Below are 24,575 nucleotides of genomic sequence, written 5' to 3'. Positions count from 1 at the left end.
TGACAGAATGAAGCATTATATCACGCTTGCTAGGATCCTGGCTCCTTGAGGGGCTTGTATACCTCACTCATTTCCTTCTGACCTTCAAAAGGCACTGAAGATGTTCAGAGTCCTTCCTGGGACACTCAGACTCTCCCAGGATGAGAAGGGAATACCCATAAGCCCTCTGCAAGGATAGTGTCACCTTCCTATGTAAAAACAACCCTTGGAACAGATTCAATTTTTTACAGTCAGTAGCTGAAATGCCATGTCTTATGGAAAACTATAGATCCTCTAGTGTTATTAATATCCTACCTTTGGGACACACGCACGTTGACCTCTATTCCCAAAATATACCTTTGGGTGCTGGAAGTATTTTGTACAAAATATCAGGCAAATATTTTTACACAAGGATTATTGGATCTGATGGAAGAGGGATAATTCAGACATTCAAAATAATTTCTAGAGGCAGGTGCACTTTGTAGTGTCAAAATATTGAAGTTCTTGATGCTTAACAAGATAGTGACAAATTTCATGGCCACTGACCTCTGTTTCTAGAAGAAGCTACTGATATCTTATATCTGTCTTTCTAATTTTTTTTCTCCGACTGCCCAATGTTAAAATGGGCCAGTCTATCCAAAGTTGATTAACATCACACCTCTTCAAAGATTTCTCATGCTGGTAACCCAAAATATGGACCCTGGGCATGCTAAAAACACAGAATGTATTGCAAGCATATTTAGAAGTCAAATGTGAGCTGAAAACAGGCTGTGCATTGAGATTTCTGCCACATAACACCAAAGAGTTTATTGCAGTGACAATGCTAGAGTAGCCCTTCGTCTGCAGTTTCAGGCTACCATAGTGGGAAATATATGTTGGTGTGCAAAAAGCACTGCATGCTGCATCAGTGGCAGTGGCAGCTTCTTTTTGGGTGGAAGTGCTCTTTGCTTATGTATCCTGCAATAGATGGTGCAAGTGCTTTATTGCTTTTTTTTTGCAGGGGTGCTGCATGTGGTTCTCTGTCAAAGGTTGGGCTGGAAAGCAGCCCTGTGCCAGTGGGAAGACTCAAACACCCAACAAAATTGAGGAGTGAACAAGGAAGAGAAAAATTTCATAGGGGTCTAGAGGGGTCTGAATGGAGTTGGAACAACTCAAGATGTCACTGAAAGTTGCTGGACTGAGTGGCAGGCTGGGATTTTCTCTGCAATGCCAAAAAATCTGTGTTCTCAGCTTCCTATCTGTGGTTGTTCCAGGGGCAATGGGGTTGCTGTGCATCTAGAAAGAGTATTTGCCTTCCGCCTGGGCATCAGATACAGAAAGGGAGTTGGCAGCATATCTAATGCTTAGGAACATATGAGCAAATGCTTCCCCTACAAACAGATCAGCAGCCAAAGCTTCCTCAAAGGGACAGGGGTTTTCCATGAACATATAAGCTTAGGATACTTGCATTGCAGCAAAATGCAGAATTGTGAATATAGCAAAGAAGGGAATATGCAAAGTAAGTGCTGCAGTATTTTGAGGCAAAGCCCTGAGCTATCAGTGATTTGTTCTGTGCCAAGGATGTGGGATTTGCTGCTTCTAGCATGTGCAATTCCTCAAAGCTTGAATATGAAACATGGCCCTGGGTTTTTTTTTTCCATTTTTCATATTTTCAGTGTATCGCTGAGATGCTCATTGACTTCAGCCACTCTAATAACTGGAGTAATGGAAATTGGGGTTAATTTTTTTTTCAAAATGTGATGTTTTCACTGATTGGAAAGGGCTAGATCAAACTCTGCTCTGGGGGCAAATGACCCAAAGTATGGCAGGGTTAATAACTAGAAAGCTTTAAAGTCAAGAACCCCGCGCTCTGCAAGATTTGGTGGCACTGCAGGTGGGATGTATGTGTGGAAAGTATGAAAGGTGACAGCTGGACAGTAAATTCATGCAGCTGAGGAGTTTCTTTGTTTTATGCTTGAATAGCATTTGGCTCAGTGGCATTTTGGCCTGTGACTGGACTCATCATACAAATAAATGGACTGTTTTCATTTTGGCCTTGAAGGGAACAGGCATGTGTTTGTGCTGCATACATTATGCGAGCAAATTCAGACCCAGCATCCTCCTGTTACATCCAGGAGAGCTTCAGGTCAGAGCAGGGTTTCAACCAGCTCCTTCCAAGTTGTTTTTGGTGACTTTGTGATTTAGCTGTGTTATGATGCCCAGGGACACAGGAGCCAGCTGGCAAAGGTCCTTATTCACAGCCTCTCAAAATCTACTTTCATGGGCTTTAGTGGGATTTGAATTAAGGTTGTTAGGCTGAAGTTCTCATTGCTTGGTGCCAGTAATTGGGTCAGTTACTCCAAAGTGTTCAGCACTTATGATTCTTGTAACAGCTTTCAAAGTCATATTTTCCAGAGAGTGTAGAGGCATGTTTAAGCTATAGAAAGAGCAGTCACAAACATGCTATTAGCATCTAGGTGATGCAGCATTATTAAATGTGCACCTTCCACATATGCTCCAGAAAATACTGGCAATGATAAAACGTTCTGTGGTGCTGATAAATACTGCTTTCACACACACAGCTTCGATAGATCTGATACGTTTCTCAGGAGAGCAGAAACAATTACACTAGTTACATATCCTGATTTTTCTTTCCTCCTTCCTACCTGTTTGCTACTAATAAACAGAAAGCTTCTAATTTCCTTTGCACTCTGGCATGCTACAAATTAATGGAGTAAATGCACATGCTGTTTTACTTTGCCAGAGACTGGCTTATACAACAGATTTTTACTCTGTAAGACAGATTTTGCTGTATTTGTGCTTTTTTCATCTCCCCCTGAGGAGTATTAACTCAAAGCAATCACAAGACACCCATCCTTGCCTGCTGCTTCTTGAACTGCTATATCCTTTTCTTTGCTTCTTGCTTCTCTATTTGAAGCTTTTTTTTTTCCTTTTTTGATTTACGAGGAAACAGCAACAACCAAAAAACAGAAAGGGTGTCTCCTAAAATAATAACTATTTGATGTGAGAAAACCTAAAAATGTAGAACACTTCTGTTCACATAGAATTTACTTTCAACAACTGTGTTCTTTCTACTCAAATGAAGATAGGTAGAGTGCTCTCTAAAGTACAGTATTGGAAAAGGAAGATGGGTACACACCTGGATAATGCTGAGCTGCTTGTGAAGCTATAGACACTGCATGTTTATGACTTGGTTTTCTGAGCGATCTCCAGAGCTTGAACGGATTACAGTGATATTTTAACAAGGCTGCTGGCATCCATCTCTAGCTTTCACTTACTAAGAAATCTAAAAGATGGGAGAATGTAATTATTTTCACGTAAGCTAAGTGCTAGCGGCTGACTGTCACGAGAACTTTGATGCTTAAAAACTTCATCTCTTGTAAGGCAAACAGGTAAGTCTCACAGGCTTCTCTTCCACCGTTTGTTTTGGTGAGGGGGAAGGGGCTTGCAGGGGGCTTGTGTCAAAGGGAAATGTGTTTGATATGAAGGCAAACTGTATTTCTTAAATTTTAAACATGCACTATTGCACATAGTCATTTTCTATCTGTCAGGTTACAAACCTTCTACCTATACAATAACTATTATTTCTTTCCATAGCTGAGATCTGGATCTCACTCGAAATTAATCCCTAATGTATACAACTTTTATACATTTATATACTATTGGAAGAGGATGTGTATGTCAATCATCTGTGCATAGTGAAATAACTGCTTTTGTCCTCCTATAATTACTTCTGGATTGATTCTTCTTGTTAAAACAACGTTAATCCATATGATAAATGAAATAACGTGTATAGGATTGTACTTTCTAAAGATTTTTGTTGATCAGTTTTTCCCTGAAAACATGATTTCCTGAACTGAGATCTTTTGGCAGCTTACTTATCAGATGAGGTCTGCATTACTGTAGAAACACTGTGGTAAACAAGGGGTTTCCTGGCTTGCAAGTGGGAATCTAACAGCATCAAAAATAGATATTTCTTTCCCTTTCACCCTTGAAAGAACACTTATTCTCTTTGAGTAATGGCACTGCTGTGCCTCTAGAGGTGAGGCTTTCTATTTGAAGACTTTTAACATAAAAGCACTGATTACCATTTAGAAAAAAAAAAAGACCCTTTAACCATAAATAGGTTTGGTCTTAATTAAGTTTTTTTGTGTCCTCTGAGAACATTTGCTAGCTTATGCATTATTAGTTATTGAAGGACAAAGATTTTACATGATTCTCTAAGATTTTTGTTTACAAGAATAGCGATCAGAGAATGGAGCATTTTGAGTTAAAAAAAATAAATATTAATACTTCTTGCTTGCTTGTTTTAAAATATGGTTGTTTACAGAAAGAATTAATTTAAGCTCCATTTCCAATCTGGCTATGATAATTGAAACAAATCCTGCTGGCAGACATGATTATAAATAAACTTCTAAGAATAATTAGAAGTGTAATTAACAGAAGACTGAGTTATTATCACTTTCTCCTCTGTATAGTAATTCTGCATAAAAACATGAGAAATGGCTCTCATTAAAATCTCACAGCAGAGAAATCCACAGAAGGGAGTGAGACATTAAAACAAAGCATTCAAGATGTGCAAACACTGTGATTAATTAATTAGAGACCAGCACCAAGGAAAAGCCTAAAAGCAATTGAGATATTTAAGAAATAGATATATCATAAAGAGTTAACATGTTCGGGCTGGGTTTGATTTGTCTTGTTTTGCTGGGGTTTTTTTGAAAGACGATACCTCAGAGTACGCTGTGGATATATATTTGTATATTTTGCTGTTATCATTTGGCTCTGAGGAATCTGAGGAAGCTTTATTCACCAGTAAAGCTTTCAAAATATAATCAACAGAGTGAGTATTTCAGAAGGATTTAAAAAAGCCTGGCAGAGGATGGCTGGAGTTTTCTTCCCCTCAGCTAAGGGGCATTCTCTGTCGATCTTCAGGGACTTTCTGAGTTATTCCCAGGGACTTTCACCAGAAAGATGCTTACAAAGGTACCTGTGCTAGTGGCAAAAAGAAAACCAAACTGGCTGATGAATCTCTTGTGAACCAAAGACTAAACAGGCATTTGAAAGGTTTTACCAGTCAGAATACTGGTATTCTGGAGATCAGCTATACTCAGAATAGAAATGCCAGCAGTTACTTAAATCTGGCTTCTGTCAAATTCCTCAAAGCGTGTTTCTTCGAGTACCGTGCAGTATCATGGCAACACCCATACTCTGCATTTTGGAGTACTGAATAATGCTTAGGACTATTTTGGCTGCTGTGCAATATTCATTCTAGCAGCATCCTGTGTATGATGCAGTAATTAAAAGGCCTAGGTGTGAATCATTGGAATATTCAGGTTACATTACTTTTCTTAATGCTTGGCAGTTAAACCAGGAAAGGAATTCTCCACCTTTTCTATGAAAAAGAAAGAAAAAAAAAAGAGAAGAAAGGGGACAAAAAAAAAAGAAGAAAAAAAATGAGGGGAGAGAGGGAAATTTTTGTTCTATGGTATTAAATAGTAATGTCATGTAATACACACCTAGGAGCTTAACAGAACTGTAGTAGGACTAATTTAGCCCAAGTCTGTCTAATCCTTCATTAGCATACTATAATTTTTTGCCCAGTGGGTATATTGCCTGTTGAGAAATAATGTGAATATTTATTCAGCAGTAATAACTGTTGCTGCTTGAGAGCTTTTTTACCACGTGTGAACATGTTTATCTAGAAAAGAATTTCAGGCAGATGATCACCCCTGGGATTCAATGAATTCATGCGTTGTATGTCCTATCTTACTACACGGCTGTACAGCAAGATTACTGTTTTTCTAATGAGATTCCAGTTCCAATACAGACACTGCAAACACATCACTGCCTCTCAGAAAATAGTACCTGTCTTCTGGAGTGGTTCTATGTACGAAAGGAACTAGTCTATTTAAGCAGCATTAGAGGTGCAAGTCTGCCTCTATTTGGTGCAATAGGCTAAGCAGTTTCTGTCTGAAATTGTAGTAGTCCCCTAAGACTAAGAGCTCAGCCCTCTTCACATAGAAATCAGGGAGTGTTTTTCTACCTAGGTCAGAGAAGTAGGATAAAACCATATGTTTTGAAATGTCACTTGTGTTCAGTATCAATGACTCCCCCCAAAAATGCAACTGCCACTGCACATTGCTTATACAAAATGGAAGTTTAGGTCAAGATATCAATTTTTAAATCAGTTGAGATTATGCATTTATATTTCTTTTGTGTGCTGAGAAGTTAATTTCAAATCAGGTTTTCTTTTCCTGAAGAAGAAAAATACTTAGTGTATGCATCTTCTGCAGTGCAAATGGCTGTGCTACTATCCATTTTTGATGTAGATATATTTAAATGCTATTTTTAGCATTAGAATGATGTCAGAAAGCAGTGCTACATTACCTGTACATAACAAATTTAAACTGAAGCTAACTCTGCAATGGACAATTAGTACTGCAATCAATTGTACTGGCTACACGGACGTAAATTAAGGGTGATTTCATTGAAACCAGTGAATGTAGGAGGTTTACTTTTCTATAAATGAAATTCCAATCATATCCACTAATAGTTATTTCAGACTAACTTATGAAAATATGAACAAACCCCAAAATTATCAAACACAAGCTGTAACCTTTTATCACTCTCTAGTCAGTTGGTGGTTAAGTTGTAGTAAAGCAGAATTTATTTTAAAAGAAAGAGAACAACAAATCTGAAATGTTTTCCATTTTACTAGCTTTGCTTACCATTTATTTACCATGCACTATTTTCTTACTGTTGCGAGTTTTTGACAACTGTGGTATTCTAGTCTAATTTGCACTGATGGAAACTAGAAAGGAATGAGACCAGTTGCCATATAGAATATTGAAAATAAATATTACAGTAATACTTTATTTAAAATATGTTAGAAATAGTTTTTAGGGATGCTAAATATACTGCAAATAGATAGAACTACATGTACATCCTCTGTCATGCTTGGGATACTTTTTTTGTATTAAGGTCTATTGCTTATGGTTAGATTTTTCAATTAAGTGGTGATGATCTGGAAATGCCCTCACTGAAGCTCAGACTCTCCTGCATGTATTATGGCATTTAAACTAAAACAGCAAGAAATCAATTCAGTTGTTTGTGTTGTAATTGACTGAATAGTAATTGAGACACAGGATATTGAAGGGTCAAAGTGAGAAATGTACCCAGAAAATATATTTGTAAATCATTTTCACAAGTTTTTAATCAAAAATTGGTTCATAATTGAATTATACCTTTAATTTCATATGTTAAAGAATTTTCATAATCTGGGCACATCTTTGCATTTATACTGTATCCTTTACATACAATACTACTTTCAAAAATCTAATTCACTTCTCAAATCACAGATACTGGAAAAGGTGTGGCTTGCAAGGAGTAAAGTGATGGTCTTCGTAGTATTAAACTACGGTTGTGATGAAGGCTTGTTTTGGTGAACAAGTTGTTTCACTTACTTCTGGTGTCCAGGCTGTACTGGGGCAGGCAGCCATGTGAACTGGGGAGAAGGTGTCCCATGTCACTCAGTTCACAGTCCTCACAGTGGCCTCTGTGCTGCCCTGTGGGAAGGCATCTCCTGATGACAGCGGGGCTCCTGAGGTGGTCTGAACACACAAGGAATAATGCTGGTCCACCTCTGCTTCAAGTTCCCTTATCTTCCCTGCTCCTGACTTTTGCAGGGAGATTCCTGGGAGATTTTTCTGCTTCAGCTTCTTAAAGTCTGACAGTCTCTTCCAAGTCCCCAGGGGCCTCTGCTCTGCATCAGGCTAGTGTAGAGTAATTGCTCAGCAGAGTAGGGAGCCCACCCATCCTGACTGCCCTCCATCCCTGTGGCACAGGCATGCACTCACGGCCAGAGAAAGGCACTGTTTCCCTGGCCTGGGCCACCACTTCGTGCTTGCTACAGCACTCACTTGCCTTCTTCAAGTGTCATCCTTCCACTTGGCCCTCCCCTACACTCTGGACTAGAACGTATTGACAGAGGGGTCTTTTTTCTTCCCATTTGTCTGGGGGCTTTATCTTGCTATCGGATCTCAGCAATACAGAGGAGGCAGTCTAAGATCTGAAATGGGCTTCTGCCCAACCGGTTGCCATGGCTGGTTGCACATCCCTGTTGTTTTGATGCCCAGGGTCTGGTAGTATATGGGGCCTATCTGGCTGGAGGGCTGGAACATGGAGGAATGCTGCCTGCCTGATTGAGCTGCACTAACCAACATGGTTTTCATGGGACACCAGCTGTACCAAACACTAGGGCTAAGGAACAAAGGTGACTGGGTCCTAGCTTGCTCTGGTCCTTAGGCTCACAGGACACTCATTTTCTCAGAGAGGATAATGCTACTATTGAAAGGACATAAAGGTGGGAAAAGATAAATAGAAAATGGAATAGGAATGGAATGAGTGCATTAGTCAGCCTTTTCAATGCATAATAAAAAGCATTTATATGAGATTAAATTCAAGTCTTGTATAAGTGAAAGGGAGATACTGAACTTGTTTTCTGTAAGAGACTGAATTTTATCTAAGCAGCTTTGAATTTTCAAAAAAAAAAAAAAGTAAAAAGCTGCTCAAATTTTGACATCTCCAAACTTACCTCTCCTAAAATATTTTTAATAATCTGATAGCTCCTTCTTACATGCTAGTTTGCTTTCATTCTGAAATAACCTGTTGGTTACTTGCTTTCTTTCTGTGGTTGTTTTGTTTTATTGCTTTGCCCTTCAACTCCCTTCCCTAGCACTTTTAATGATATTTCCTCCACTACAGAGAGCTTCAATACTGTTTAGTATTCTGCCTTGTAAAAAATAAAGTACAAAAAAAGCACATTAAAATATTAATACTTTGTTGTCACTCTTTTAAAGATTGTACTGTTGGGTATAAAAACAAGCACCGGCAAGAATGTAAAGGAGTAATAGTGGAAAAGATAAAAAAACTACAGCTTATCATGCTAAAACAAATCTTTCTTTACTATGTGTATGGTGAAATAAGTTCATGTAGACTTAGTAATTCCTTTGTAAGTATTTAGGAAATCTCTCCACCTCTCTTTGTTCCCTCAGTCTAAAAGTTCCCATATTTCTCTGTATGTTGTATTTGGGGGATTAGGAATTCCCAGTATATGTTCATATCAATAAACATATTGGATGAACTGAATATGTTCTGCAATCTGTTTCACAGAGCAGCTCTGCTAACAGGATCTAATGGTCCTTCCTGAGCTTTGAATATATGTGAAGCATCTGGCTTTGCTAAGAAAATGAGGCTAAACTGTAGATCTTCCTTTATAAAGCATGAAAGCAGAGTGTGGTGCAGCTAAGCTACTGTCAGAAAAGTTACTGTCTTCCTAAAGATAACCTGTCCCCTTTTCACAAAGACCTGGTGTTTGCCATTTAGATAGGGCTTATGAGATACAGGTTGGAGTTCTTCAAGGGGAGAATTAGATAATTCTGCTGTGTGACTGCAAGCTAAGGCAGTTCTCAGGGCCTTGCCCTTTAACTTGTCCTATCACTATAACAGAATAAAGAGCTGATCTAGCTCAGGTCTTTGACAGTAATCATGCTTGAGCAGTTTGGCCAAGATCTGATATTGCACTTACTGCCAGGTCACGGGGAGAGAAATCTTTAGGTCTTTTTATTTCTTACATCTTACCTGTGCAATGGAAAGACAGCTTAGTCAGTGCTGAAAAAATGCCATGATCTGACTAAGGATTTATACAGAACAACAGCGCAAGAGAAACGTCATGTTTCAGACACTGTGGTGTTTTGGGTATTTCCTTCAGACTCTAGAGCCACAGAAGTCAGCAGAAGCCCTGCCACAAATTGCAGAGGTCCAGCCCTGTTCAGAATCCATACCCTCGGTGTCAACCTTGCAGAAATCCTCTGTGTCACTCCTGTGGGGCCATCAGTCGGGGTGCTCTAGGAGAAACCCCTTTAAGCCAGCTCTAGTTACTTCATTTATGGGCCGAAACTAAATGGCCTCATTGCTGCTTCTCTTTTACGTGGAACTTACACACATCAGTTAAAGCAATTAAAAGGTTATGTCAGAGAGCTCCATTTTTCAGTATCTGTCAAAGACACCTGGGCAATTCCTCTTGATGGTGGCTCTGGTTTAGTGTGCGCCCTTTCAACCAGACAAGTGTCTGCTCTGTCTGAAGTGCAACAGGATAAAGAGGTAAGGAATAAGCAATACAATTTCTGTTATTGCAGGGACAGAACATAAGTGACCACAGCTGCAACTGGAAACTCACATAGGATCCAGGAGAATGTGTCAGGGGAGGTTTAGGTTGGATTCACCCAGAGGGTGGTTGAGCTCTGGAACAGGCTCCCCAGGGAAGTGGTCACAGCACCAAGCCTGACAGAGTTCAGGAAGCATTTAGACAACACTCGGGCATATGGTGTGATTCTTGGGGCTGTCCTATGCAGGGTCAGGAGGTGGACTTTGATCATCTTTGTGGGTCCCTTCCAGAATAGGATACTTTATGATTCTACTATAACCGTGGAACTTTCTTGTCATTTTAACATCTTTGCAGATGATGTTTGCTTTTCAGACAGAAGCTGCACCACCCTGGCTCACCTACCTTTCGACATACCTGTTTGGGTTTCCCTTGGCTACACCGGCCCCCCTGGCCCGGGCACCCCCTGCAGGGCGGCAGCGGGGAGATGCCCCCCGGGGCTGCAGCGGTGCTGTCAGCGTGAAGGAGGGCTGCTCGCCTGAGTCCTGCCGGTGCCGCGCAGACTGGGGGAGCATCCCACCCCCTCTCTCTGCTGCCCTAGTGGGGGCTTTTTCCTTTTCCTTGCAAAGCTTCCCTGCAGGGCAGCTAAGGACATCCTGGGTAGGCTGACCGATCCTGGGAGGAGGAGAGAGGCGGAGGAGACAATCCCCTCTCCCTGCTGCTGCTGCTGAAGCTGTGCTGGAGCCGGAGCCGTCAATGTGGTTCCCCAGAGTTAGTTGCTCAGCAACCAGAATCAATTAATATGCTTTGCAGAAAGTGCAGGGGAAGCCCGAGCTGCTGTCAGCGAGCAGGCAGGAGGCTGAGGGTGACTCAGGATCCCACTCCCATCTGACACCCATTTGGTCCCACCCCGTCTTCTCCAAACACTCCATTAGCCATCATTCTTTTCCCCTCTCTCCTTCCCTATGATACTTAGTGCGCGTGTCCCCAAATCCTTCAGGCAAAGTACTGTCTTGCTCAAGAAACCTTCTGCTTTGAGGGTTTTGGTTTTAGATTTGATTTGTATTTTTGGGTTATTTGTCAAACCTCCAATACTTTTCTAGAAATTCTAATATTTATGTTCTTTGGGAAGGGAAGGGGCTGGCTGATGTTTTTGTCAGATAGTTTAAAAGATGTCTCAGGATGAAAAGGGTTGTTTGGTAGTACACAGTTGAGCAGCAGCAATGAAAATGCATCATGTGTGAATTGGGAAAGTTTTTGCCTCTCCATTTATTACAAATCATCAGCACTGGATATATGAGACCAAAGAGGTAGTATTAATTGTTGTGAAACACTTAGAACAATTGAGGGGGTGTTGTGGTTTTTTCATATTTTCTCATTTTCAGCATAGTAATTTCAGGGCTTTGGTAAGGTATTATTTTCTTTTTTTCTTTCTTTCTTTAATTTTCTTTGGAGTCCCTCTGATGACACCACGAATCTGGGAATGAAGAACTTCTTAGAGCTGATTGGAAATGGCATTACGGAGCTGAAACTTAACTGGAGGAAATATATCTCCTGAAGAAGAAAATATAATGCACTATAAGGATCTGACTTCTGGTGAAAAATTCAAGCCTAGAGAAAACTTGTCCGCTTTGTTAGGAAGAATGGGTTGGACAATTTTCTTCAGTTCCAAAGGATATCTGAATGCCATGCTGAGCTTAATCTCTGCAGCATGCTCTGTGCTTCTCATCTCTTCCTGATGCACTGCATGGTAAGGCCTTTTTCCTTCTTTTTAATAATAACCATCTTTCTGATACAGTGAAGAGGTATAAAATAATAGCAATAGTGAAATGAAAATTGAAAAAAATGTAGAAAGGTAACAAAAGAATGTTTGTTTGTATGGTTGTTTCCAGCAGCAAGTGTCCTGATTACTGCAGCAGCTATGTAAGATCATTTCTGTCTTTCTCCCTTGCTTTGTGACAGTGTGTGTGTGTGTGTGTGTGTGTGTGTGTGTGCCCACCTGTGCTGTCATTTGCCCTCGGACTGGAACATCTGTAGCTGTATTGTACATATTTTCATGCTAAAGAGGATGTTTAGGAATTTGCTTTGACATTTCTCTTTCTTTTTCCCTCCCTCCCTCCATTCCCCTCCTCCTGCCTCCCCTTTCTCTTGCTCTGTGTTTCTCTGGGGTCATGGTGCTATACCTTCCCCACACCTCAGCTGTGCACTGACCGCTAGAAGGCAAAAATGGAAGGTAAAATAAATTCCATATCAATGTAAGAATAGTCCTGAATAATATTTATCTGAGTGAATGAAGGCTATAGAACAGTTTTGAATGTCTGCAATATTGGCAGGTACCAAAGATTTACTCTATTTTGTTTCCATGGGAAACAAATATCAAATGCAGACTTGGATCTGTGTTTTAGATATAGTGGGAGGCAGATCCTCTTACACACATCAGAAAGCCAAAAAACTACCACTGTGAATTATGATCCAGCTCATAAAATAAGCAAACCCTGTATGGGATGTTCTCATATCCAGTAATTTTTGTCACATATTAGAGTAGTGTTGAGAATTATTAGAAATGGCTTCACTGAGTGTTGCAAGATATTTTTCACTAACAGGTGTAATATGGTTTCATCTTCCTGGATGAAAGGAGATATTATTAACTAACAACCAACTTACAAAAATTTAGGGTCTTTGTCAAAAAATTGCCAAGCTGATCAGGAATTATACAGTGAATGTACTGAGATGGAAGAGCAGGTTTATTTTCCAGAAAACCTGGTTTACTTGGATCTCTGTTTCAAAAATTAGGGTAGACTAAATGATGAGAAAGTCATGATGTAAAATATATATATTTTCTTCCACATCTTGGTTGATCACTGAGTTTGGAAGACAAAAAGTTGAGTGGTTCTTGAGGAGTAAACTGTGGTAAGGGCCTGCCCCTGCTCTGAGGGTAACCCCTCACAAATCTGGCTGCTTTTAATGGGATTGGAAATGGTTTGTGTGCCAGTTGTCACAGGCTGTCCAGCTGAGTATGGAGGTGATGGGTTCCCGGTAGCAGGTTTTGAGGGTGAGAAGGATGAAAAGAGCCAAAGCAAAAAGGCCAGGCCACAGCAGGACTCATGAACAATAATCAGAGCTTAAATAGTATTCAAAAAGATGTAATTTTGTGGTAGTTCCCAACAAATTTCCTCCTTATATGATGAAAGACTCCATAAGGCAGTTTTTAAAGAGAGAATGGTAATGCAGCTTCTTTAAATCACTGCAACAGGAGGAAACAGAGATAACTAACACAATTCCATACTGTAACAGTATTTCAGTAGGGTTCAGAGGAATCAGCCTTGATTTTACAAGTAAAGGTTCAAAACCTTTGATGTGTGCATCAAAGTAGATATTTTGTGTATTTTACTATCTGAAATATTACATTCTAGTGTAAGAACGAATAAGCAAAACTGAGGAAGGACAACACAACCGTAAATGTCACCTTCAGTGTTAGAAAGAATCTCTTGCTTGTGGAAGTCATTCCCTCAGATCTCTCTGTGAACAAGGACTGCATCCTAAATTCAAGTCTCCCATTGCAAACCTCTTCTCACACCAGCAGTTCTGTCAATGGGACAACTCACGTGAATGTTATTGTTTAACTTCAGCTGGTAACTAAGCGCCTCATGGCTGCTCACTCACTTCCCCCTGGTGGGATGGGAGAGAGAATCAGAAAAGTCAGAAAACTCATATGTTGAGACACAGACTGTTTAATAGGCAAAGCAAAAGCCACATGCACACAAGCAAAGCAAAACAAGGAATTCAGTCACCACTCCCCATGGGCAGGCAGGTGTTCAGCCATCTCCAGGAAAGCTGGGCGGCATCATGTATCACAGTTACTTGGGAAGACAAATGACATAATTTTTAACATTCCTCTCCCACCTTTTCCTTTTTCTTCATCCCATTTATATTCTGAGTATGACACCATATGGTACAGAATATCCCTTGGGTCAGTTGGGGTCAGCTCTCCCAGCTGTATTCCCTCCCAACTCCTTGTACACCCCCAGCGCACTTGCTAGTGGGGTGGAATGAGAGGCAGCAAAGGCTTTGGCTCTGTGGAAGCACTCAGCAAGAACCAAAACATCTCTGTATTATAAATACTGTTTCAAGCACCAAACATATCTTTATATTAACTAGTAGAAAGAAAGTTAACTCTATCCCAGCCAAAGCCAGCCCATTCTCCACTCCTCATTCTATACTATTTACATCATGCTGAGGTCCTACACTATTCAATACATCCTCATTAACCACCATCCTCCTTCCCATCTTTGTATTTAATATGCAGATATAATTCCCTTACTCTATGGACCACCCTTGTAAAATGTCCAGAAACGCACACAAAATGTCCATTGAGTTCATTTAGTCCATGACTTCGTGCTCCATCTCTTATGGTGGTCACTCAGGATAGGAGAGGTCAAAACTAGCACAATGAGTGAGAACTACTCATGTGAATAAATTCTGAAAAATTTTATAAGACCAGGATCTTTGATTGTCATAGCAACAGATTTATTAGGCTTCAGGCATAATTTGTATTTCCCTTCTAAACAAAATAATTTTTCCTTTTACCTATGCGATTCTTTTTGCCTTGTAATTAGGGCGAGAAAAATAGGTTAATTACATTCTTAAAGATCAAGCAACTGTACAGATACACTGTTAGTGAAAAATTGTCAGAATATGCAAAACTTTACCTTTATTAGTGGCCTCCAAATCGAAGTGCAGCGTATTCTTACTGGAATCATTCATTGCCTTATTATTTTTCTGACAGTATTAACATTGCTACTAGGTATTGTCAATTTTTCCAGGAACCCATTAAAAAAAATAGTTCATTTAAAACATCACTGATCTTATAAAAGTACTCACTATTATTGGGCTCAAGGATATTTACCAAGCTTTTTACTACATTAAATAGGTTCATTTTTTGGCTAATACATGATGTTTAGCTCTTTAGTTGATCCAGGAATATGCTTATCTTTAGGGTATAGAAACACAATATGAAATCATAATTATAGTAAACTTCCTACAGAATATAGATATATATTCAAATAGGAAGGATAAAATCATCTGGATTTTATTTCCCTGTGCAATTTTGCATGCTTATAAATGTCTATATTATTAGGATATATATTACATAACAATTAACATTTCATTCATTGTTATTTGTAAAGAATAGTTCCTTTTCAGAATACAGTGCAAAGGATTTTTTTTTGCACTAGGTTGTGCATTATGAAAGAAAGAAAAATATTAAGAAAAGCACGTATAACAGCCTTTAATATGTACCAGTACACTAATGCAGCAATATGTATATTTGTTTCTTTTATCTCTATAATATACATAGCAAGAATAGTGGATTCTTTTCTAAAAAGCTTGTTATTTTGAGAGAGAAGATTTTACCTGATACTGGATGTCCATTTTCTTTATCATATATTTCTGTCAATGAATTGCTGTGACTTAAAACTCTTTCTTTAGCTGCATTTTAAATAATTTAAACACTTGCACAACACCTGCATTTAGCTTTCTCTTTCAATTTTAAAGCAAGTAAAATTAGTAATTTCCTTTTCTTTTAAGATACTGTTCAATAAAGGTTTCATGCTGAGAACACCTGCATTTCATTTCAGTCCATTGAACTGTTTCTTTAGATAAACTATGTGAATTAGAGCTTGAACCACTTGCATTGTCAGGGAAGTTACACTGAGTAGTGGAAATACTTTCCACACTTGCAGCAACTATTTCTAGTCAAGATAAATGTGTTTTAAAAATATAGAACATAAGCAGTTCCTGTACTTGGAATGCCTTGAGCTGTTTTCATTCAAGGTCCAGCAAAAACCTGACTTTTGAAAGGCTTGCAAAAAAACCCCAAAACAAACCCCAAATTGGTCTTAAAGTTTTGGTTTTTTAAATGTAAATGTCCATAGAAGGAATATTTATTGGTCAAGTAATTTCCATAGATCAGCATATGTGTTTTTCATAAACCAGGATAAAAAATGGAAGAGGCATAAAGTTTTTAAAAAATTAAAATATCTAAAAATCTATATGTTTGTAGATACAGATTTAAAAGTGACACAACACTTCCTTTTAAAATTTTTAATCAGACTTTCACTTGTTACAAGAAATTGTACTGATATCTGTTTGTCTATTTTTTTTGGTTAAATTTTGCAACACTTTATTTCTCTTTTTGACAGTGAAATGTTTTGTTGTAAATTTTATAACTAGATCTTTTATAGCTGTCCCAATATTTATTGGCTCTCATGAGTCAGTTCTTTAATCAGAAGCTTTCTGAAGGGTTATCTTTAGCACTACATATTGCATAGCCCCATATTACTGATACTGAACAGCAGTTCTCACCACATCTATGGTAGACATAATCTCTGAGGGCATTTCCCTCCTTTAATTCTTCCTGTCTTCAACAAAAAGCAGGCCTCTATTTTGCTGAGTTTTACAGATACCAGAAGTAGTGCTTTCTACTACAAAAACCTTCAAGAGGCCTTCAAAAGGCATGCAGGCAAGGAGTAGAATTAATCGAGTATTAATATCCTTATTAAATAGATAAGGAACTGACGAACAAAGAAAACTGCCCAAAGCTATACTAGCAAGGGAAGAGTTCGGAATTGAACCCAAATGTCCTTATTCTCAGTTCATCACTGTCCCTGCAAGGTTGCTCTTCATTTTGTTCATTTTTTTTGCTTAATGACTTGCATTTGGACTTTTAAGTTAATACTAGTTGAAGTATCAAATGTGAAAGGGAATTACTGATGCGTACTTCCTTTCCAGTTGTCCTAAAAATTCTTTTTTCTCTCCTGAGCCATTCTGTCTGAATGTAACCATTAATTATGTAATTGCTTTACTACACAGGGGAAGTAGATCTTATATTAAACAGAAAATTACTTAATAGAAATATCCTAAACATGCCATACAGGTTCTGGGGGATATACCTGTGTATCTGCTTATGCTGTCAGGGTTTAGGGACAGCTGTGGGGCTATGTAATGGTTTTGAAGGCTCTTGGTAAATTAATCAAATTTCAACACAGAAAAAATTCCAATGAAAACATAAAAAGACTGATGATGAATTTACACAGGTCAGTATGAATCCAGCAATTGTGGGGAAAATACATGAAAAAGACAATATATTACCTAATGGTGATTCTTCTTAACCCTGTTATGCCTCCTCTGTCCAAGGTAATCTTTTCGGGTTTTTATCCTCTTTATGAAAAAGGATAATATGGTTTCTACAGGAAGTACTTAACTGCTAAAATTACATCTGAAGTTGGGAAAAAAAATCTAACTTGGCATCTTAATACAAACTCAGAAAAATTTTGTACATGTCAAGCAGGAAAAATAGCTTTTTGCAAATGTTCCAGGGTTTTGGAATGAGTTCTGTAGCAGAATATCCCAGAAGCTGAAGTGGTATCTGCCTCACTTTGGTCTATTTGTGCAGCTCCAGGCGTTACATACCTCTGGATGCTGACAGGTACTATACTTACCCAATTACCCAATGACATATTAATGTTGAAGAATATGAAAGTCTGATTAAAAACAGTACTTTCATTGGAAATCTCATCTCACTTCGGTTTTATTCCTGAGAATTGTTAAGAAGAGAACATAAAATGCACCCTACTGCATCAAGTATGCACTTTTATTTTTTCTGACATGAACTTTTTACTGGCTTACAATGGAAAAATGTTAGAAAGGAATGCTTTAGTCAATACATACTCCATTATAGTGAGCAATTACATAACTTGCTTCAAAATACTGTTCTCCAGTGGACAGAACTCAGGGCAGCTGGGAGGATCACCTGCACTCCAACTTCATCCACAGTGACGGTGCACAGAGCTGTCCCCAGTCTACCTCAACTCTCTCTCCTAAACTAATGTTATCTGTAAATATCATAAAAGAAGACCTAAAAGTCTTTTCTAGCTAAGCTGACAATTTTTTTCCATGGAACCTTGAATATTGGAGTATGCAAAAGTGTTTAAATTCAAACACATGCTGGTGTTTAAGAATGTAACATATCACGTGACCCCTAGTTATTTTTTAAATCAGAGGGAGTAAGGTATCCAAATACCTTTGAGGATCTGAGCACGGGATTTATAATATTTGCATATTTCCTAAAACATTAATAGGTCAGGAAACTAAATCTAATTATTGTAGTTGGGTAATTACTGAACTTCGACAGGTAAAGTGGGTTTTATTTGGCTAAGAAATATTGGAGAACAACTGAAGTCCATCAACATAAACAATGAAGAATAAATAATGGATTTCATTCATTGTAAGAGCCCCAGAGGATACAATGCAGTCCATATTCTTAACTTCTGACTTCTGAAAATTTGTGACTTATCATTTTATGCATATGTCTTTAGATGTTGAAAAGCATCACTTTCTCCTCCATGTGAAACTGGGATATATTTCATGAGAAAAATTAGGACTTTCCTTTGACACATCCCAGAACCTCGCAAAAGTGTCTGCAAAGTGAGATTTCACTGAACTATGATAAGAACGCCAGAAACTTTCCTTTAGGGAAGACAAAGCTGATGTTTGAAAACAAAACCATATAACTTTTTGACTGGGAAAGCAGATGACAAGACTGTTTAAGACCTGTCACTTGTGTATTATTGGAATTCCTTTTTTACCTTGTGACTAAATAAAAACTTTAACTTGGTGAAAGGTTTTTGTTCCGGTACTCACAGTAAATGTAACTTTTCACTGAACAGAGAAGCACTATAAAATACTTAGCAGGAGAAGGTAGGATTTTGGAAAGGCTTTTAAAGGATTCCTGAAAGTGGCTCTTAATGGATGAGCACAATGGGCCTTAGGATAGTATTGTTTCTGTGCTGCTGAACACAGTACTTGTTCTCTGTATGTATTGTATTAATGAAAGCTGGAAAACAAAACTTTCCTTTAAGGAAGCATTTCGGTGATGTCATATTTGGTTTGAGTTCCTGTGGCTTCATTCCACAGCAAGTGTTTTATATTGTACCAAAATGCTCTGAAGCTTGGCACAGCTGGACGACTTCTGAAAAAACACTACTGTGGAAATGTATGACAATCTATATTGTACCTGCTCCTTTGGAGCAATTCTGAGGTATTGTTGACTCAGTATAAAGGTAACAGCATCTTTGACATTACTTAAGGTAATGCTCAGCATGTTTTAATGTGCCATATCACTGGGAACACCCTGGCTGTGTAATGTGATGTACCTTGTTCTATATTTTTAACATCACTAGCACATTCAGGGGTGAATAAGGAAGGGTTGTTCTATTACTTCTGTTCCTAATTGTTATTTCTTAAATTCTGCATCTCTTCATGTGCTTTCAAATGGTATTTTAAGGGATCACTGTTATTTTTTGGTCTAGTCATTGGCCCCACTCTGAGAACCATGTGATGGATGTTTAATGAAGAAGGGCCCACAGAATATCTGCTCCATCCTCACTGAATTTTAATAAATTAGTAGAAGACCACAAATCACATATGCAATGTTTCACAAGAGGAGTTAGATCAAAAGCATCACCGAAAACCCCCCAAAAACCCAAAAGTAGACCATGTATAATAGTACAATAGTGTTGCTGAATTTATCTCCAAATTGACTTGTGATCTCTCATCTGGCTTTCAGTAAATTTACGACTTGAAAAAGGCACACTAAACAGGCATCACAGGGATTTTAACATCAGGAACACTAGTGTGCCTTACCTCACAACTTCTTCCTACCCACGTGCCCTTGCTGGAGCCTCACATGGAGGTGCAGCATCTCCTTACCGAAGTCAAGTCGCGCATGAAGAGAGAAACAACTTTTCTGGATCCCTGCAGGTTAAGCATGTGAATAGTACAGTGTGAAAATGATGGAAACAGACAGGATCAATAAGCAATTTCCTTCATAAAATAGAGACCTTCCTGACATCGGTTAAAACTTTTTACCAAGTTACAACACAAGAAATACTGTATATTTAAAAAATCTTGTGTCATATCCTCCTTGCCCACACTTCTCTATAAGATGCCTGTACAGATACATCTTCCATTGATCCTTTTTCTGCCTATTCCTGTCCATGTGGACATCCATGGCTAAACCTCATGACACTGTACCTGGGTACATCCATTCATTGCACGTGTGTATAAACTGGGCCTCTCACCCCTGCACTGCACACATGCATATGCCCCTCCTGTGAAGAGTCACACCTGTGGGATCACATCCTGTCCTGCCTCACCAGGGACCTGATCTCCCAGTCCCCTGTGGCTTACCGACAGCTCCTCAGTCCCTGGTGATACTACTAAGACCAGACCTCTCAGCTGCATAAATGACGTGTGCACAAATGAGGTCTCCCAGGTAATTAAATAAAATAGCCAGAATGGCCTCATGGGCCATGTCCATGTCCATGTCCCACTTTGTCTCTAGGTCTCTTTGTCAGTATGATCTTGTGGGCTGTATCCATTACAGATCCTCCCTGTTCCTCAATGCAAAGCCCAAGCTCTGTGCTCAGTATTCAGTTTTCACTCGTGATGACTGCTACCGCTTTTAGAAACAGATCCCATTGAGATGAGCTGAGATGCTTTGGATAGCTGTTTGGGCAAGGAAATTGCAATCAGGTAGGACTTTTCCACTTCAGCTGCTTGGTTTGCTTTACACTTTGGGCGTGAAATGCAGTGCTTTGCACATGAACGGGCCTGTGTCCTCAGTGCCGGGGTGAGAGCTACCATCCTACTTGTGACTGTCACAGCTGGTGTGAATTGAAGATGAGCCAGGATAGAGCACTTAAGAAAGTCCGCACAGCCCCACTTCCTCACAGACTCAAGAGGCTGGGCCAAAGCTTCTATCTGCTTCACACTTCTTTTTCTCCTGGTCTGGAGGTATAACATCCCATCCCCTACTCTGCTTTTACAAGATGTAAAGGTGCTGGGTTGTCCTGGAAATCAGGTTACAACCACTGTGTGAGTTAGCTTCCAGATCTGTTTGTCAGGGCTACTGAACCTTGCTTGTGTGTCCCAAGGTGAGGATTAATCTGTTAATGTTTGTAAAAAGCTATGTAAATGATCTGTATCATGCTGACAGGTCAAGTACTGCATTGCTCACTGGCTGCTCTTCCTGACAGCTTAAGATATATGCCAAACAATGTCTACACTTTCAGGCAGTGTTCACTGATGTAGTTTGACTGGCTTAACCCTCTCAGGATTTAGCCTTACTACTTCTAGCTTACTGACAGAGTGATAAAGCTAATATGCAAAACTGGTGCTTTTCACATAGAATACAATACAGACATTGATTTATGCTTGTACAGGACCATGAGCTCAAAGGAAACATCTTGGATCTATTATACCACATGTGTAATTCAAGTCCTGAAGGACCCATGGAAAGCAGCAAGGCAGAGCAGAGCTCTCTACTCTCCTTGGCTATGAGCAAGAGGCAGCAGCAGAAGCTGTTTTTGTGAGCTGTTGTCAGGATTTGGCCCTGCTGCACCTGCAAGAGATGCAGGTGCTCAGAACAGCTGCAAGGCTCAGAACAAGCTCCTCTGAGAATGTGAACCCTACCCAAGAGGAAGTCGTGCTTAAAATTTGTGAGCCTTTTTGTCCTGTGCTTATCACATAGATTGCAGCTAATATCAGTTATTGAGATGGTCAATCTGACAGAGTACATACAAATGATAAGAGAAGGAGCCTCTTCTAGAGAATTCAATCCTAAGTGAACTTCTAAAATTAATTCTGCAAGCACATAGAATGCCAAAAAGACAGTAACTAATTTCCCTGGCTGCTTTACCACATACCTGGTCCCAGTTATCAGAATTACATGTGGATTTTTATGCTGATTTTTGATATTAATTATCTTTGATGCCTTTTGCAGAGCAGATAATTTGCCACTGATCTTTACTGATGTCTCTTTGGGTTAACTGTACTTTTGCTTAAATACCTAAACTAGAAAGGGATGCTGCAGCATGATGCAGGGGCTGTTCTTGGTACAACCTGCTACTATTCAAGAGTAGGACAGATAAAATAAAGGGATTTGTTGTGAATCTTCACTGTCACGTGCTCCTCTTTGAGGTTACTGGAGCTGATAACTTATTATGTGGGTCATTTTCAGGGACTGACACGAGGACACGGCATCAACACATATGCTAGCAATTCAGGTGATTAAGTTATTAAAAAGTATATTTTTTTCCTGTCACTATTGCTCATCTGGGCAACTTTTGCTTTCAAAGAATAATCTGGTACCTGGTGATGTCAGTGAGAATTGTGCCACTGCTTTCATCCACAGTTGGTTCACGTCACTGGCTGGTTTTATCACACCTACTGATACAAGTTGCTGCCGAAGAAAATATGAGCATACTGTGGCTTTGGACTTAGTTTCTTTACCTGAAAGTTATTTTCCATTCCTTTCCCGCTTCAGATATTTACCTGCCACATACTTCTTCAGCAAATGTTCAGGGCATATCTCTGTGTCTCTGCACAATGCCTTTGCAGACACATCTCCACTGGTATGAGAGGAGCTGCTCCACAATGGGGTATCTCCAAGGTTTAGCACACTTCTCGTTTAGTTTTTCTCAAGCAGCCTGTTTGTCAGCCACAAAACTCTATGAAAATGATTGATAATGAAAGGAACTGATTTCTTCTTTCTCCTTGTAAAATGACAGCACACCTCCATTTTGGGTCTTTGTTTACGCTTGCACTACACAATCTGTATAAATGTACCCAGCTGGCATTGATCTAGCTGGATTAAGCAAAAGGAGGAAGGATGGTAGGGCACGGGCTTTGGAGTGCATCCCATGGGTGTGGTTTCAAGTAGCTGCTCCTTATGAGGGCTGCAGGCCCTTTTACTTCTGCTCCCACCTGGCTCTGTGGGAGTTACCTCCAGCACAGTTATGTGTGCAGCAGTCTTGTAACTGTAGCAGAGAAATAGTTGATGTCAATTATAAATGACTGCAAGCTGGAACAGGATGAATTTATAAGCCATATTTGGGAGGTTTTAAATACCTTGTTTATTGTGCTGTTTTAAAAAAAAGTGTAAAATTTTTAAAAATAATGAAGACCAAACATCTACAAATCGTCCTTTGACGTGATGCCTAGTAATATTCTAGTGTTCACAGTTTTGACAGCAAAATGACATAGGGAAAAAAATCAAAATTAGCATTTACAAGAAATCAGGAACGAGAAAACAGAAGGAAGGCAACAGATACATGTGCTAACAGAGGGATTACGGCTCTTGAGAGAGGGCAATGTGCCATCTATAAAGCGGAGTAATTTTTGCAAATCCCTGTTTTCCTGGTTGGCAATTACCACCTGGCAACACTGAGAGAGAGGCAGCCCATACAGTGCTTTGACAAGATGAAAATCATGTGCTTTAATGAAACGTTTAGCAGCTCTACACAACATAGCCCCAGCAGCATATAACTGGGGAGAGAATGCTGATGTGCAGGGAGGACAGAGACACAGTTTCTCAGAGGCAGGGTTATTCATGCTGACCGACTTCCCAACTGCAAAGGGTGTCCCTGTGCTCGTGAAAGTGCCCCTGGGACCCCAGAGGCCCTACCTCTCCAGTCCCCACCCAGTGCTTTGGCCACTTAACCATCCTTCCTGAGATAGGCAACAGCATCCAGCAAAATTGTGATTGCAAGTGCAATATAGAATAGTTTGTTCTTAACTGGCCGTGCAGTGTCCTGAGGGTGGCAAAGTCATCATGCTGGTTGAGCATCGTGTACATGCAGATACCTATGAGAAAGCTATTCTGTTCTTAAATATTTGCAAGTACTTGCATGTGGTGAAGTGCTGTGTATTCGTAAGTCATGCACATTTTCTCCTCAGTAATGTTTACTTTAGCCCCAGGGAGAGTGAAGAGTGTAGCTGTGACCAGAATAGATGACTTCATCAGAGGAGGGAAGTTACCCAGCCTCACTGACAGATTTTTATGAAGGGTTTCCCAAAGCCAGCCTGCAGCAGCGCATCACTACAGATACGCTTTTGACATTTGTAGTCCAAGAAGCAGCGGTATTCAAAGTAAAACACTGCCAGTGGGTTTCCATAAAAAGCCTGATTCTTGGATTTTTGTGGGGGTTTGAATGCAGCTATGAGCTGTACAACCCTAAGTTTTCTCTTGGAAGGACTCAACCAGCCTACATCACTCTTCCTTTCTACCCCTGCTAAGCACAGTGAGCTTCAGCAGTGCTGTGAGCTCCGGGGAAGCAAGGACTGCGGAAAGGAAGAAGGATTTGGGAGCAACTAGAAGAAAGAGAGACATGAACTTGAGAAGAAAGACTCAGGGGTCCCCTGAATGTTTTCTTTCAGAAATAAGCCAAAAAATGCTCCTGACAAAACATTAGCTTCCTGAAAAATTGACAAAGTTTATTTATTCTCCATAAAATAGATTATCCTTTTGGAAAAATACCTGGAGTCTCTCTTATGCATGCAGAATAGATTGACCAGTTTTCCTATGGCTTCT

At 39.6% G+C, this 24,575-nt stretch overlaps 1 long non-coding RNA gene across 3 annotated transcripts in view; it reads left to right on the top strand.

Annotated features, from left to right (window-relative positions):
- Positions 1–24,575, top strand: part of LOC108504604 — a 162,105-nt gene that overhangs the window by 121,455 nt on the left and 16,075 nt on the right. The window contains exons 1-2 of one of the 3 annotated variants that reach the window (XR_001877184.1): positions 10,973–11,454; positions 11,600–11,894. This is a non-coding gene — a long non-coding RNA (uncharacterized LOC108504604). Of the gene's footprint in view, positions 1–10,972; positions 11,455–11,477; positions 11,895–24,575 lie in introns of those variants that run through there. The other 2 variants (XR_001877183.1, XR_001877182.1) reach the window with 2 other exon arrangements.

This window comes from Lepidothrix coronata, unplaced genomic scaffold (assembly GCF_001604755.1).
Source record: "Lepidothrix coronata isolate B3197 unplaced genomic scaffold, Lepidothrix_coronata-1.0 Scaffold169, whole genome shotgun sequence".
Taxonomy (NCBI): domain Eukaryota; kingdom Metazoa; phylum Chordata; class Aves; order Passeriformes; family Pipridae; genus Lepidothrix; species Lepidothrix coronata.
This window is presented reverse-complemented; position numbering and strand designations above follow the sequence as displayed.